Raw genomic sequence first — 12,358 nt, forward strand, 5'->3', positions numbered from 1 at the left:
AAACTCAAGGAGGTAGTCTATGAAATTGGAGACAGAGCATGTCTTCATGTGTTCCCTCTACGAGGAGTTAAATGAATTGGAGTTAAGGTAAAGTTAGCCCCGAGATTTGTAGGACCATACCGAGTTTTGGAGCGTATGAGAGAAGTGGCCTACAAGTTGGAGTTACCCGAAGGACTTTCAGGAGTTCGTGATGTGTTTCACATTTCCCAGTTGAAGAAGTGCCATGCAGAGATGGCCAATATTCCCATGTAAGGACGCTTGACCCTGGAAAGGATAATGATGTTCCACGAAGTGGAATATGGACTTCATAAGTATAAGTTTTTATATCGGTATGAGGGATATTCCACGAGGATGAAGAGATGAATTACTATTGGATATAAAGGAGGTATGATGTTGGAAATATGGATCAATGGAAATTCCATGATGAGTTTGAGTAATCACGTTTAGGTTGGAGCTAATAGAAGGAAGGAGGACATTACAATTGGATGGATTGTAAGTATGCTAGGAAGCTGGAAGTTGGATGTTGGATGTTGGAATAATGATCAGTTGCCTAGATGATAAGTTCAAGGACTACAAGTGATGAGATGTGCCATAACCCACAGGCCCCAGGACCTGCCAAGAAGCAAGCACATTCTTGCTGAAGGAAAAACCCTGGAAGTGGATATACCTTTGTCGACAGACGATTTTATAGGAGTTTACGCAAAACCTGAGAGTTGTGAAGGAACGATAGATGTTTGTCTGGCTTGCAGAATCAATGGATTATTCCGAACTTGGTTTGTCGACGAGAGAAATTCTGCAATGCTTGTGAGGATGACCGAGTGTTACAATGCGAGATTCGCTAAACCATATACAAGGTAATGATTTGGGTGCGGGATGGATTGATCACCATACCGACTTACTCTTATTATTCGCCTTGCTATATGGAATGGTAAATCTGAGTGACTTGCCTATAGTAGAGAGACGACGATATTAAACCTTGTTTAAACCCTAGAATGGTATAGCAATTTTTCCCCTTGTACACGGCAGCTGTTGCCAACCGTAGGTTATACGGTGAGGATCACCCAGACCCATTTCCTGCAGGAGAAACCACAAATTATTGACCACCATGAGATATCGATAGTTGTTTAGTTTTGGCGCCAGACCCGTCAGCTAAGAAGAGAAGACCCAATCTCGGAATAACCTTACAAAGAGGAAAGGAGAGAAGAATTGAGGAAAAGGTTATGTCACTACCAGAAGCGCCCAGATAAGGAATTATCCTGAAGATCTAAGAAGGCCGGCCCTGTCAAAAATAAGGATGGAGTATATGAGTATTGATGAGACCGTAACCACATTTCTAAGGGTGGTAGCACCCCAGACCCCTTTGATGATCGATGGATTTTGAGGAGACCCCCAAACCCTAACCTTTTCTTGCTAGCCTCTCCGAATCTCGAGGACGAGATTCATTTTAAGGGTGGTAGGTTTGTAACATCCCAAAATTCTAAATTTTGAAATGTTATAATAAATAGATAGATTTGATTGATTGTTTGATTGATTGACTGAAAGTTAGTGAATTCGAAACTTTTGAAAGTTAAATGAGAGGGAATAAAAGGACTTTCCCAAACTTTCATATTTGCTTTCTGATCTCCATGAATTCAAATTCTTTTCAATACGAAACCCTTGAGTGAAGATGATATGACTTCTTCCATTTAAATTAAATAAAGGGTATTTGAAAATAATTGGATTTCATTTGGAAATATTTCAATTCATAAACTTCATGTAGCTCAATGATTTTCATGAGAGAAGATAAAATGACTTCTTCAAATTATATGAAATACGAGTTGGGAGTTTCAAAGAATTAAATTCAAAGTTCTTTTGAATTTATTTTCAATTTGGAGTTATTTGAGTTTTATTCAAATTATTTTTCTCCAAAAATAAAATATATGGAAATTAGGGTAACATGATTCCCTACAATAGAAAATTGGAGAAAAATTAATTTGAAATCATTTTGGTATTTCTAAAATGATTTTAGTTGGATTTTAATAGACCAGTAGCACTCTTTGATTTATCTGAATTTGTGTGGATTTTATTTGATTTTACAAAAATGTTCATGTCGTAGGAAATAATTTTCTGAAAATTTTGATATATTATATTCCTACATAATTTTTTTTATTTCTTTTGTTTTGTTTATTTTTATTCGTGTGGAAAATCTTAAAAAAAAACTTCCTTCTCTTTTGGACCGAACTGGGCCGCGGCCCAGCCAGCCAGCCCAGCCGGCCCACCTCCTCGCCCCGTCCTCGAGCGGACTCCGCTCGGGAATCTGGCCGGCGCACGCCATCGCCGCCGTGGCCGACTCGGTCGCCGCCCGTGCCTTGCCCCTTCTGCAAGTCGCCGCCTCTCCTCTCCCTCCTATAAATACCGGAGCCCCGGGCCCGTTTCTCTCCTCCTCCCCACGTTCGCCGCGCCCCGCCGCATCTTGCCGCCGCCGGCGCCTCGCTGTTCGCTGCTCCTCGCCGCCACCGCTGCTCCACCACCGCGCCGCCTCTTGCTTCGCCCCGCGCAGCTCCCCGCCCTAGCCGCGCCGCCTCTTGCTTCGCCCCGCGCCGCTCCCCGCCCTAGCCGCGCGGCCACCCGCCGCTGTCACCGCCCCTCGCAGTCGCCGGAGCCGCGTCGCCCTCGCTGGAGATCCGCCGCCGGTTCCTCACCGAAGAACCGCCCCGAACCGGTATAAAACCGCCCCGGTCCGGTTTATTTTCCTTTATTTCGGTTTTCGTAGAAAAAAGGTTTAGTTTTTTTAGATTGATCTATTTAGAGAACGTTCGCTGGTTAGGTATAGAAAACGAACGTTCACCTTTTAGTTTTTTTTCTTTTTCTGTAATTTCGGCCAGGGACCTAGATGTGAATACTTTATTTACATAATAGTCCCTATACTTCAAACAAGCACAACTTTTTACTCGTTAGTCCAAATCCAACGAAACCAACGCCCACTTCTTCATTATGATGTCCTCTATCCAGTAACCCAACTCAAACATGTTTTTGAAAAGTTTAAAATTTGAATTAGATCAGATTTGAATTCAAACTTCGTTTGATCATAACTTGAGTTTCGTAGCTCCGTTTGAGTTGATTCTTTTTGCAAATCGAAGCTCTTGACCTAAACTTTCTAATAAGGCCAAATTCACATAATTTTGGTACTGTTAGAAATTGTTTTATGTTGCAAGAGTTATTTGCTTGGTTTTGATGTTTCTGAATCGTCTTCTTCGTTCTTTCTGATCTTTTGAGTGATTGCTTATGTGTGGTTACTATTGCTTGCTTACGATAGATTGACCGGAGTGTGACGAGTAGAGCTATCAAGATTTTTGAGTGCGAATAATCTTCATCAACATTGCAAGCAAGTAACACTTTGATCATACCTTTTCTACAACCCATGTTTTATTGCATTAGATCAATCCTCTCACATTGCATGATTAGGATCTAATTAAATTGTGGGATGGGAAGTAGATGAGGTAGTACCTATTACCTGTTTATTATGAAACCTTTGGGAGTTACTTCTACGTTTGCTTATTATGCCATGCTATGCTAGTAGACGTGGATTGGGTGAGTGATATCCATGACAGATGTGAGATTGATAATTAAGGGTTTATCTAAGGTGGCAACTTAAACACACATTTGGGTGGATTGAGGCACCTGATGTCTATCAGGACTTGCCTGTTTTTATTTCGGACCGCCACCCAGGCTCAAAGGGATCATAAGATCATTCATGCTAGTAACTTCCGTGTGCAGCCACAAGCCATTATGGGCTCTGGCATAGTTGACTAAGTCGTGCGAACTCTTACAGTGGTAGACTAGCAGATGTAGGGGATGTAGGTGGTACGGTCTACCCAATTGTAAGGTGCTAGCGCTTCTGAAAGACTATGTCTCGGTCATCCGTTTCTCAAACACCATGTAGTGCGAGAAACCAAACGGAGGCGATCGAGTCTTGTGGGGAAAAGTGCGCAAACCTCTGCAGAGTGTATAAACTAATCATGATTAGCCGTGTCCCCGATTATGGACATCTTGAGTATCTAGTTCTTGGATTATTCTATTGATCTCATCACGTTACTTTAAATGAATATTGTTGGGTTTAATGATGTTACTTAATTGGGATTGAGAATGCTGTCAACCATTCTCAATGTTCAACAACCACCATGATAGTTAAATAAATTTATTCCTTTGCAGTAGGGAAAAATTGGCTTTTCGCAAAAACTATAACTATAGAGCTTTTCCACCAGCCAAATATGCATGTAGTGATAGCCATTGTTCATCATTCTCTATGGTGTGAATTTGCCAGTACATTCAATGTACTGACCCTCTGTGGCTGCAACGTCTCATGTTGCAGGATTATCTTACGACGAGTAAGTAATACGTTAGGGTTACGATTTCTACACTCAACTTTGCCGTTGGTGTTGATGGGAATCCACAACCTTGTTGCTTCCGCTATATGGATTGAGGTAATAGTATTTACGTTACTTTATACATGTGATTTACCTCTGTTATAAATCCTTCGAGTACTGTGTGTGTCAGCATACTGATCCAGGGATGACACTTAAGCACAGAGACTTGATCCATTCGTGTCAGGTCGCTACAGTATAAGAATTTTTATAAAGATCAAACATGACAATTGGAGAAGTACGTGAAGTTGAAAATTCAAACCTCCTCACAAAGGTACTGGTGAGGTTGTGATACTGGCCGCACGTCTCTTCCTCGAAGCTCACAAGATCGGCGTTACACAAATATGCGTTGAATTCTTCCTTAATTCCTGCTTGATCCATAAAATTTTCAGAAGGCCACTCACAAGGACGCACTGGAGCGTCTCTTGGTGGCTCTTCATCAGCATCACGCATTGCAAGCCTGGGTCCTTGCCTCCTTGAGGAACCACCTTGGAACATTTTCCTAAGCATTTTTCTTCCTCTGAAAAATTCTGAATTTTTTTAGTAACTTCAAAATAAAAGTAAACCGAACTCAATAATATTGATAGCAACTACTCCTACAAGTGCCTAGGGCCTATATCATGCATCAAAACTACTTTTGACCATATAAATTTGACATGCAAGGTCAAGAACAGGGTCACCTAAGAAGGAAAAATTTGCAATGAATAAAGCACTAGAACAAAAACTAATTGGACTAATGGAGGAGTCACATACCAAGGAACAATCTCCCCAAGCAGTTTTGGGAGAGGTGCTTTGGGCAAGGATATCGAAAATGGCAGCAAGATGAGCTAGAACTCATGCTTGAGCTGGATATTCGTGTTTGTGGGAGGAAGAAGAAGTGTGTGGGTGTAGGAATAAGTGGAGGAGGGCCACCATGGGCCCACGAGGTAGGGGGGCGCGCCCTCCACCCTCGTGGGCAGGTGGTTGACCCCCCTGCTATGTTCTCAGTGCCAAATATTCTCAAATATTCTAGAAAAATCATATTTAAATTTCAGGGCATTTGGAGAACTTTTATTTTTGGGGTATTTTTATATTGCACGGATAATCAGATAATAGATAGAAAATATTTATTTTTATTTTATTTAATATAAATGACAGAAAGTAAAAGTGGGGTACAGAAGGTTGTGCTCTCTAGTGTCATCCATCTCATGATCATCAAAAGGAATCCACTAACAAGGTTGATCAAGTCTTGTTAACGAACTCATTCTGAATAACATGGAACCGGAGAAATTTCGAATAACACTATGTTACCTCAACGGGAATATGCATATCCCCAATAATAAGAATGTCATATTTCTTCTTGACAGTAGGAAGAGGAAATTCAAAACCTCCAAATATAATCGATGGAATTTTTCCAATAGAATTGATACTGTGGACTTGAGGTTGTTTCCTCGGAAAATGTACCGTATGCTCATTACCATTAACATGAAAAGTGACATTGCCTTTAGTGCAATCAATAACAGCCCCTGCAGTATTCAAAAAGGGTCTTCCAAGAATAATAGACATACTATCGTCCTCGGGAATATCAAGAATAACAAAATCCGTTAAAATAGTAACGTTTGCAACTACAACGGGCACATCCTCACAAATACCGACAGGTATAGCAGTTGATTTATCAGCCATTTGCAAAGATATTTCAGTAGGTGTCAACTTATTCAAATCAAGTCTACGATATAAAGAGAGGGGCATAACACTAACACCGGCTCCAAGATCACATAAAGCAGTTTTAACATAGTTTATTTTAATGGAGCATGGTATAGTGGGTACTCCTGGATCTCCAAGTTTCTTTGGTATTCCACCCTTAAAAGTATAATTAGCAAGCATGGTGGAAATTTCATCTTCCGGTATCTTTCTTTTATTTGTGACAATTTCTTTCATATGCTTAGCATAAGGATTCATTTTGAGCATATCAGTTAATCGCATACGCAAAAAGATAGGTCTAATCATTTCAGCAAAGCGCTCAAAATCCTCATCATCCTTTTTCTTGGATGGTTTGGGAGGAAAAGGCATGCGTTTCTGAACCCAAGGCTCTCTTTCTTTACCATGTTTCCTAGCAACAAAGTCTTTCTTATCATAACGTTGATTCTTTGATTGTGGGTTATCAAGATCAACAGCAGGTTCAATTTCTACATCATTATCATTACTAGGTTGAGCATCATCATGAACATTATCAGTAACATTATTACTAGTTTCAGGTTCATTACTAGATTGTGTTTCAGCATCAGAAATAGAAATATCATTTGCATTCTCAGGTGTTTCGGTAATAGGTTCACTAGAAGCATGCAAAGTCCTATCATTTTTCTTTTTCTTCCTTTTAGAAGGACTAGGTGCATCTATATTATTTCTCTGAGAATCTTGCTCAATTCTCTTAGGGTGGCCTTTAGGATACAAAGGTTCCTGAGTCATTCTACCAGTTCTAGTAGCCACTCTAACAGCATAATCATTATTCTTACTATTCAATTCATTGAGCAAATCATTTTGAGCTTTAAGTACTTGTTCTACTTGAGTGGTAACCATAGAAGCATGTTTACTAATAAGTTTAAGTTCTCCTTTTACATTAGCCATATAATCACCCAAGTGTTCAAGCATATTTGAATTGTATTTCAATTTTCTACCAAAATAAGCATTAAAGTCTTCTTGCTTAGCCATAAATTTATCAAACTCATCTAAGCATGGGCTAACAAATTTAGTAAATGGGATTTCGGCTTTATCATATCTATAGAGAGAATTTACCTTTACTACATGTGTTAGGTTATCAAGACCATGAGTTTCTTCAATAGGTAACGGATTAAGATCATATGTTTCTTCAACAGGCGGTAAATCAAGACCATGTATTTCTTCAATAGGAGGTAAATTCTTAACATCTTCAGCTTTAATACATTTTTCTTTCATAGATTTCTTTGCCTCTTGCATATCTTCAGGACTGAGAAATAGAATACCCCTCTTCTTCGAAGTTGGTTTAGGAATAGGCTCAGGAATTGGCTCCGGAGATGTCCAATTATTTTCATTTGTCAACATATTATTCAATAGAATTTCAGCTTCATCTGGTGTTCTTTCCCTGAAAAGAGAACCAACACAACTATCCAGGTAATCTCTAGAAGCATCGGTTAGTCCATTATAAAAGATATCAAGTATTTCATTTTTCTTAAGAGGATGATCAGGCAAAGCATTAAGTAATTGGAGAAGCCTCCCCCAAGCTTGTGGGAGACTCTCTTCTTCAATTTGCACAAAATTATATATATATATCCCTTAAAGCAGCTTGTTTCTTATGAGCAGGGAAATATTTAGCAGAGAAGTAATAAATCATATCCTGGGGACTACGCACACAACCAGGATCAAGAGAATTAAACCATGTCTTAGCATCACCCTTTAATGAGAACGGGAATATTTTAAGGATATAAAAGTAACGAGTTCTCTCATCTTTAGTGAACAGGGTGGCTATATCATTTAATTTAGTCAGATGTGCCACAACAGTTTCAGATTCATAGCCACGAAAAGGATCAGACTCAACCAAAGTAATTATATCAGGATCAACAGAGAACTCATAATCCTTATCAGTAACACAGATAGGTGAAGTAGCAAAAGCAGGGTCAGGTTTCATTCTAGCATTTAGAGATTGCTTATTCCATTTAGCTAATAACCTCTTAAGTTCGTTTCTATCTTTGCAAGCTAAAATAGCTAAAGAAGCTTCTTGATCAAAGACATAACCCTCGGGAATAACAAGTGATTCTTCATCATCAGTATTATCAGATTCAATATTTTCAATCTCTCTAGCCCTAGCAATTTTTTCATCAAGAAAATCACTAAGTGGCACAGTAGTATCAGGCATAGAAGTAGTTTCATCATAAGTATCATGCATAGTATAAGTGGCATCATCAATAACATGCGACATATCAGAACGAATAGCAGAAGCAAGTTAGGTGTCGCAAGCTTACTCAAAACAGAAAGTGAATCAAGTGCAGAGCTAGATGGCAGTTCCTTACCTCCCCTCGTAGTTGAGGGATAAATCTTGGTTCTAGGATCTTTCAAGTTCTTCATAATGATAAGGAGATTTAAATCCCAAGTGACTCAAAGAATAGAGCTATGCTCCCCGGCAACGACGCCAGAAAATAGTCTTGCTAACCCACAAGTATAGGGGATCGCAACAGTTTTCGAGGGTAAAGTATTCAACCCAAATTTATTGATTCGACACAAGGGGAGCCAAAGAATACTCTCAAGTGTTAGCAGCTGAGTTGTCAATTCAACCACACCTAGAAACTTAATATCTGCAGCAAGTATTTAGTAGTAAAGTAATATGATAGTAGTGGTAACGGTAGCAAAAGGTAACTGTAGTAAAAGTAATGTTTTTGGTATTTTGTAGTGATGATAGCAATAGCAACGGGAAAGTAAATAAGTGAAGAACAATATATGGAAAGCTCGTAGGCAATGGATCGGTGATGGAGAATTATGCCGGATGCGGTTCATCATGTAACATTCATAACCTAGGATGACACAGAACTAGCTCCAGTTCATTGATATAATGTAGGCATGTATTCCGAATATAGTCATATGTGCTTATGGAAAAGAACTTGCATGACATCTTTCGTCCTGCCCTCCCGTGGCAGCGGGGTCCTTACGGAAACTAAGGGATATTAAGGCCTCCTTTTAATAGAGTACCGGAACAAAGCATTAACACATAGTGAATACATGAACTCCTCAAACTACGGTCATCACCGGTAAGTATCCCGATTATTGTCACTTCGGGGTTAACGGATCATAACACATAATAGGTGACTATATACTTGCAAGATAGGATCAAGGACACTCATATATTGATGAAAACATAATAGGTTCAGATCTGAAATCATGGCACTCGGGACCTAGTGACAAGCATTAAGCATAGAAAAGTCATAGCAACATCAATCTCAGAACATAGTGGACACTAGGGATCAAACCCTAACAAAACTAACTTGATTACATGATAGATCCCATCCAACCCATCACCGTCCAGCAAGCCTACGATGGAATTACTCATGCACGGCGGTGAGCATCATGAAATTAGTCATGGAGGATGGTTGATGATGACGATGGCGACGGATTCCCCTCTTCAGAGCCCCGAACGGACTCCAGATCAGCCCTCCCGAGAGGTTTTAGGGCTTGGCGGCGGCTCCGTATCATAAAATGCGATGAATTCTTCTCTCTGATTTTTTTTCTCCCCGAAACACAATATATAGAGTTGGAGTTGGAGTCGGAGAGGCAACAGGGGGCCCATGAGGTAGGGGGCGCGCCCTAGGGGGGCAGGCGCGCCCCCCACCCTCGTGGAGAGGTGGTGGGCCCCCTGGCCTTCATCTTTTGCAGGTATTTTTTATATTTTCCAAAAAGTTGCAACATGAAGTTTCAGGTCATTCCGAGAACGTTTGTTTCTGCACATAAATAACACCATGGTACTTCTGCTGAAAACAGCGTCAGTCCGGGTTAGTTCCATTCAAATCATGCAAGTTAGAGTCCAAAACAAGGGCAAAAGTCTTTGGAAAAGTAGGTACATTGGAGATGTATCATAGTCGTACGTCTTCACGATCCGACCGATCAAGTACCGAATGTACGGCACCTCCGAGTTCAGCACATGTTCAGCCCGATGATGTCCGTCGAACTCCGATCCAGCCGAGTGTTGAGGCAGAGTTTCGTCAGCACGTTGGCGTGGTGACGATGATGATGTTATACCAACGTAGGGCTTCGCCTAAGCACCGCTACAGTATTATCGAGGTGGACTATGGTGGAGGGGGGCACCGCACACGGCTAAAAGATCAAAAGATCAATTGTTGTGTCTCTAGGGTGCCCCCTGCCCCCGTATATAAAGGAGCAAGGGGGAGGTGCGGCCGGCCAGGAGGGGGCACGCCAGGAGGAGTCCTACTCCTACCGGGAGTAGGACTCCCACCCTTTTCCTTGTTGGATTAGGAGAAGAGGGGGAAAGAGGTGGAGGAGAAGAAGGAAAGGGGGGGTGCCGCCCCCCTCTCCTTGTCCTATTTGGACTAGGGGGAGGGGCGCACGGCCCTTGCCCTGGCCGCCTCTCCTCTTCTCCACTAAGGCCCACTATGGCCCATTATCCCCCTGGGGGGTTCCAGTAACCCCTCGGTACTTCGGTAAAATCCCGATTTCACCCGGAACACTTCCGATATCCAAACATAGGCTTCCAATATATCAATCTTCATGTCTCGGCCATTTCGAGACTCCTCGTCATGTCCATGATCACATTCGGGACTCCGAACAACCTTAGGTACATCAAAACATATAAACTCATAATATAACTGTCATCGAAACGTTAAGCGTGCGGACCCTTCGGGTTCGAGAACTATGTAGACATGACCGAGACACGTCTCCGGTCAATAACCAATAGAGGAACCTGGATGCTCATATTGGCTCCCACATATTCTACGAAGATCTTTATCGATCAACCCGCATAACAACATACGTTGTTCCCTTTGTCATTGGTATGTTACTTGCCAGAGATTCGATCGTCGGTATCTCAATACCTAGTTCAATCTCGTTACCGGCTAGTCTCTTTACTCGTTCCATAATACATCATCCTGCAACTAACTCATTAGTTGCAATGCTTGCAAAGCTTAAGTGATGTGCATTACCGAGTGGGCCCGGAGATACCTCTCCGACAATCGGAGTGACAAATCCTAATCTCAAAATACGCCAACCCAACAAGTACCTTCGGAGACACCTGTAGAGCACCTTTATAATCACCCAGTTACGTTGTGACGTTTGGTAGCACACAAAGTGTTCCTCTTGTAAACAGGAGTTGCATAATCTCATAGTCATAGGAACATGTATAAGTTATGAAGAAAGCAATAGCAACAAACTAAACGATCAAGTGCTAAGCTAACGGAATGGGTCAAGTCAATCACATCATTCTCCTAATGATGTGATCCCGTTAATCAAATGACAATTCATGTCTGTGGTTAGGAAACATAACCATCTTTGATCAACGAGCTAGTCAAGTAGAGGCATACTAGTGACACTTTGTTTGTCTATGTATTCACACATGTATTATGTTTTCGGTTAATACAATTCTAGCATGAATAATAAAAATTTATCATGATATAAGGAAATAAATAATAACTTAATTATTGCCTCTAGGGCATATTTCCTTCAGTCTCCCACTTGCACTAGAGTCAATAATCTAGATTACACAGTAATGATTCTAACACCCATGGAGCCTTGGTGCTGATCATGTTTTGCTCGTGAAGAGGCTTAGTCAACGGGTCTGCAACATTCAGATCCGTATGTATCTTGCAAATTTCTATGTATCCCACCTGGACTAGATCCCGGATGGAATTGAAGCGTCTCTTGATGTGCTTGGTTCTCTTATGAAATCTGGATTCCTTCGCCAAGGCAATTGCACCAGTATTGTCACAAAAGATTTTCATTGGACCCGATGCACTAGGTATGACACCAAGATCGGATATGAACTCCTTCGTCCAGACTCCTTCATTTGCTGCTTCTGAAGCAGCTATGTACTCCGCTTCACACATAGATCCCGCCACAACGGTTTGTTTAGAACTGCACCAACTGACAGCTCCACCATTCAATGTAAACACGTATCCGGTTTGCGATTTAGAATCGTCCGGATCAGTGTCAAAGCTTGCATCGACGTAACCATTTACGACTAGCTCTTTATGACCTCCATAAACGAGAAACATATCCTTAGTCCTTTTCAGGTATTTTAGGATGTTCTTGACCGCTATCCAGTGATCCACTCCTGGATTACTTTGGTACCTCCCTGCTAGACTTATAGCAAGGCACACATCAGGTCTGGTACACAGCATTGCATACATGATAGAGCCTATGGCTGAAGCATAGGGAACATCTTTCATTTTCTCTCTATCTTCTGAAGTGGTCGGGCATTGAGTCTTACTCAACTTCACACCTTG

The sequence above is a fragment of the Triticum urartu genome, chromosome 7 (genome assembly GCF_003073215.2).
Source record: "Triticum urartu cultivar G1812 chromosome 7, Tu2.1, whole genome shotgun sequence".
Classification (NCBI taxonomy): domain Eukaryota; kingdom Viridiplantae; phylum Streptophyta; class Magnoliopsida; order Poales; family Poaceae; genus Triticum; species Triticum urartu.